Genomic DNA, 6,000 nt, shown 5'->3' on the forward strand with positions numbered 1-6,000 from the left:
ATCATGTACCTAAGTCGGTCATAGGGGCAATTCATCCAATCAGCACAAGCTTTATAATTTTTAGAGACCAATGGACAATTGTTTTAAAAAATAGAAAGGAAAAACCATGTATGCTCCATTGCCCAATCAAATTTCACTCATAAAATACAAGGTCAAGAAAAATGTATTAAGAATTTCAAGATGGTAACAGCAGAGTGGTGCCTTTCTGAGCGTGACAGTGTGGACGACACGTGTTTCACACCCAGAAACCAGCTGTGGGTCGAATGATTTTTATTTCCTGTGGATACTATTTGCCTGTAATGTATGAAAGTAAATAGGTGAAATCTAGTGAAATGATTTTATGAAGGGCTCCTAAAACAGAGCTATTTTACAGATGGGAGATATGATGCAATTGGTTGAGCTTGGAAAAATTTTCAAAAATAATTGTGAACATTAAACGTATAATTCATCTTACCGTGTACTTCCAATAAGACTTTGCTTCTGGTTAGTTTTATACGTAGAGTCTCTTGGTTGAAAATATCATAAGAACAGGAAGTTTCCTCTTCTTATTTATTTCTGTGACTTGGTTAATATTAACCTACAATTCATCATTCTGAGAATGTCATTTGGTAACCAAATTTTCCAAATGAATAAATTCAAAATTTCAGAAACTTACACAACCTTTTTCAGGTCATATGGGTGCCACAAACATTACTTGTGAAATCAGTGCATCTTCCGGATTTCCTAAATTACTCTCCAAATATAGCTTCTGTGAAAACTGTCAGTGGACCACCTTACATTTAGGCAAAAGAGGTACTTGCCTGCTCAATGAGATCTAGAGAAACACTCTCAGAAGTCTCCCTTCACCTCCGTGTGAGGCACAGCTTCACGTGTTGCTGAATTTTTTTCACTGCAGAACCACTACGCTGGTCAAGGAATTACACTGTCAGTGAACACATGCCCCTGACTTCACACTCTGTCAGGACAAAACAATATTTCAGAATTGAGCAAACTACTGATTTCATAACGCCATCGTATTGCTCTTAGAACAAAATCCAAACATCTTCTAATGGCTTCGGGATATTTTTACAAGTAGGCTCCCTCCTACCTTGTCATCCCATTGCACATCATTCTACCACGGGTGGACCATTCTCGGGCCACACTGACCTGGATCAGCTTGAGCTGTGCTCTCTCCCGACTGACTCTTCACTCAACTGGCTTTCATTTGACCTTTACATCTAAGGAGAAAAATATCTCAGGGAGGTCTTCCCTGACTTGCCTATCTAATACGCTGCCTCCATCCCCCACCACCCCACAACACGCACCCACCCTACCCACTTCATTATCCCCATGGTTGCCTCCTTGTTGTCAATCATCACAATTAAAAATCCTTTATTTTCATTTGGTTCCTTATTTATTTAGGTGTCACCACTCTAGAACGTAAACTCCACTGAAGCAGGAACCTACCGTCTTTTATTTCTCCATATTCTTAGTGTGTACAGTGGGGTCTGGTCTACAGTAGACATTGAATGTCTATTGAAAAGTGCTGAGTGAATGCCAAGTGTAACATAAGTATATTTGAGTGGTTCTTTGGGACTAAAGTTAGTGAAAAGAGATTGAAGAAAACCATGGAAAGAAAAACTAGAGGGAAGAAGGCTATGTCCATCCTGAGGTCACGTTGCTGATGACCTGGGTGAGGACCCTCTGTAAGAAGGGCCTAGGGGGACAGGGAGGGAGCAGCCAGGTGCTGAGACCATAGGGGAGAAGAAACATCAGAAAGGGAAATGAGAGGAAACCAAAATGCTTCATTTTCCTCACAATGTTTTCATGTGTATGGCTTTATTGAAACATGGCAGTATTTATGAGAAAGATTTCTCACAACACTTTCTTATTCTGAAAGTGCTGCTTATTTACTTTCTTAAGAATGTGAGCAAATCAAGTAACACCTTATTTTGAAGACTGAAAAATTAAAAACCCTACGTGTTGACTGAGGCCAGCAAATCAACAACGAAACCAGGTGCTAATTGAAGCTCACAGATTTAGAAAGCAGTGACAGCTGTTTTCCAGAGGAAGGTACTTTGTCAGGGTTAAATTTCCAAATCAATAGCCATTCTTCACCAACCTCCTTTACACTCAATTATGACTTTTTTTTAAAAAGTGCTTTTGAGAAGTTTTCCTTGTTTAGTCACAACTGGGAGGAATTTTATTTTTAGTTTTGACCTAAATCAAATAATGTTGAACCATAAGTGATTCTTTAAGTGGGAGGGGGGAAGGGAGCAATAGCTTTCCCTATTTTAAGAAACCTGAACTCTAGTTGCACTCGGCAAAACAGCACCCTCAATAACCTGAACATGCAAACTTCAAAACTTGGCACCAGGAGAGTCAGACGAAGGAAAAACCCAACCGAAGCCAAATGTGATAAAAACAAGTGTCTCGTATTTTAAAAGTCACCAGGTTTAAACAGCATGTCTTGACATGAGAGAGAGCACAATTTCCTTCATTTAAAAAAATATCATCTCCATTTATAATAGCTCAGTGAATCATAGTGCATCTAGCAAGTTTGGTTGAGGAGCCGTAATTACGACTATTCAAGTCCGAGTGCTACAGTGAAGGTGCCCACTGGCACGGCACTCACCAAAAACAATCTCTAATGGCCTTCTCCAGCATTCTTTCCCATGACCAACAGGTGACCATCCAGATATCATTTCGATGTTGATGTTGAATCCCGAAGTCTGACTTCAGTTATCAAAATCCTTAAAATTATCACTACCAGGATTGGTATTTGGAAAAACCTACCCAAAATTATCTGTACTTTATTATCTCGTGGGTGAGATCTTCCAGGGATCAGGGACCCACTTTTTAACTCCTCTTTGTCTGTGACAGCAGTTTATAAATTAATACCCTATATCTACTGCTGGAAGTGGCAAAACAGTGAAGGTAATTTATAGTCACATACCCTAGAACTTCCCTCTTCAGTAACTAAAAACAGATAGGGTAATTCACTTTGTTAAACTGCATTAACTACTTGGAAAAACACATCTTATAACTAATATGAGAATATTCTTCTTTGGTTAATTATAACTGACTGGTGAATATAAGCTCCATATACTTCTCCCAGGCTATTATGACAGTAAAATAATTAAGAACTAAGACTTTAGTATTACATAAAGTGATTTTCCTTTAAAACTTTTTATTTAAAAATGTTATAATTAAGTAATATCAGGTTACTAAGATACCTTAGTTATACTCTCTTTGCCCCTCCGTCCTGTCTCAGTTTATGGAGGTGGATGCCTGGGCGGATCCCATGGTACTTGTCATGGCGGTACTTTGTTGTCAGATGACTTGGTCCTTCTCAGCTTCCACGAGAGACCAAGTCAGACCTAGTGACTGTCCCCGGTAACTGCTCTTTCTTTTACTATTTATAAAAGCCAGAGTTTATTCTACCTATTTTAATAACCCATAAGTAATTGGTAGTTGTGTACCAACTGACCGCTTAATAAGTATTGTTCGCTTGCTCTTTGGGCATTAAAATCTTGTTACATATTTTATAACAAAATCAGAAAGCTATAAATCAGAGGAAGGAGATTCAACATGACATAACTTGATCACAAATAAAACATTTACTTTATTTGAAAATTAATCAATCTAAATCTTGGTTTATAGCGTATAAGGTTATGTCTGCTGTAAGAACAAAGGGAATCCTAAAAATTTACTAGGGCATTACATAAGCTTCAAGTTGCATTATTGTCTTTATACAATCTAATCGTGTAGCCCTCAACAGTTTTTAATAACAGTGATAGATAATTAAAATCGACTTTGAAGATATTATTTCATCTTAAAAATTATTTAAAATCTCTTTACAAATCATATTTACTGAAAGAACAAATCTATAAAAATAATATTATATGTGGTAAAACACTTATTTGGTAAAACAAAAAACATAAATATATTGTCTTACACTCAAAAACTGATTTAACCTTACTAGGTATTTTTATTGTGTTCTGAACTTAAAATCAATTTCTCTAGAACTTACAGGAGTGGATGACAGACCTATCAGTGTAACAAGGGGAAAGAGTGCCTTGGTAAAATTCCAACAGAGGTGGGGGAGGGTAATGAATGGAATGCAAGGAGAAGCAGCCTTTCGCATTCTGTCTCCATCGGGCTACACAGTTGCCAGAGCAGTTAGTTACTAGAGGAAGCTGTCAGATATATTGGCATTTCTTCCTTCGTAAGAGATTAGAAAATAGTAACAGAGACATTACTGCCAGCAGCTGCCAAAGTTTTTATTTCCCACGAAAGCTTAATCAGACACTCGAATGACTGCTGCTCTTTATTGTCAGTCTTTTTAGAAACTATATCGATTCAGCTGCACTCTGAGACTCTAGTCCATTGCAGAATTGGGGGAAACTTGAGGGAAATTCAAATATCCTTTCTACCTTGCTGGGCAAGGTGTCCAGCCAACAGTCACAAATACGTGTAATGACTACAACAATCCATACTACAGTCTCCCAATTCTTCAATAAATGATCTGTTCATTTCCAAAAACTTAGATTGAGGTGAAATTGCCTGTCACTGTAAATTGGATACTGCACATCATTGTGAAGAGGGGTCATCAGGATAAACTTGACCATGAAATTCACTAGCCATGTTGAGGTTGTTCATTGCCTTGGCAAAGTCATGGCACTAGTAGCTGCATCATCAATCAACCAGATTCATTTTTCTTTAATTTTTAGTTTTTCATGTTTTTCTTATTTTTTCCTTTTTATTGCGTTTTTCTATTACTATTTATCCCCCTTATATTCCTGTCCCACAACTACCACACTGTTGCCCATGTCCATGAGTCCTTTTTCCTGTTTGCTCAATCCCTTCACCCCCTTATAGTCAATTAATATTTGACAGAAGAAGCAAGCACATACAATAGGCTAAAGATAGTTTATCCAATAAATGCTGTTGGGAAAATTGGACAGACATGTGCAGAAAAATGAAACTAGACCACCTTCTTACACCACAAACAAGAATAAATTCAAAATGATTAGACTTAAATGTTAGACACACAGCTGTAAAAATCCTGGAAAAAAAATAGGCAGTAAAATCTCAGACATCGCTCCCAGTGATGTTTTTTCTGCTACATCTCCTCAGGCAAAGGAAACAAAAGAAAAAAATAAACAAAGGGGACTACACCAAACTGAAATGTTTTTGCTCAGTAAAGGAAACCATCAACAAAATAAAAAGACAACCCACGTAATGGGAGAACACATTCGCTGAAACATCTGATAAGGGGTTAATAGGCAAAATTTATAAAGAACTTATAAAACTCAACACCAAAAAAGCAAACAACCCAATTAAAAACTGGGCAAAGGACCTAAATAGGCACTTCTCCAAGAGGACAAATTGATGGCGGATAGACAAATGAAGGGATGCTCGACATCACTAATCATCAGAGAAATGCAAATTAAAACCACAATGAGATATCACCTCACACATATCAGAATGGCCATCATAAATAAATCAACAAACAACAAGTGCTGGTGAGGATGTGGGGAAAGGAGATCCCTGGTACACTGTTGGTGGGAATGCAGATTGGTGCAGCCACTGTGGAAAGTGGTATGGAGTTACCTCAAAAAATTAAAAATGCATCTGCTTTATGACCCAATAATTCCTCTTCTGGGAATTTATTCAAAGAAACCCGAAACACGAATCCAAAAGAACGGATTCATTTGTTAAGGTAAACTGGCTACTCATACATACATGAGCTCTGGTGTAAATCAAGAGAAATTTGGAGGCTATAAAATATTTTTCCCTTTGCGTTTTTGGGTGTCTTTGCTAGAGATTGGAAATATTATTCCTCTTTTATGGATAGCATTGCATAATTTATCATTATCTTATAGATTTTTGCTTCAAACACTAAGGGGCATTAGAATATTTATGCTTTTTTAAGCACATGCATGTACAAGAAGGAATATAGGTATATGATTTAGTTTGAGGATTAGCAAATCTAAATGCTAGCAAAGTCATCGTTCA

Source organism: Desmodus rotundus, chromosome 2, assembly GCF_022682495.2.
Source record: "Desmodus rotundus isolate HL8 chromosome 2, HLdesRot8A.1, whole genome shotgun sequence".
Lineage (NCBI taxonomy): Eukaryota > Metazoa > Chordata > Mammalia > Chiroptera > Phyllostomidae > Desmodus > Desmodus rotundus.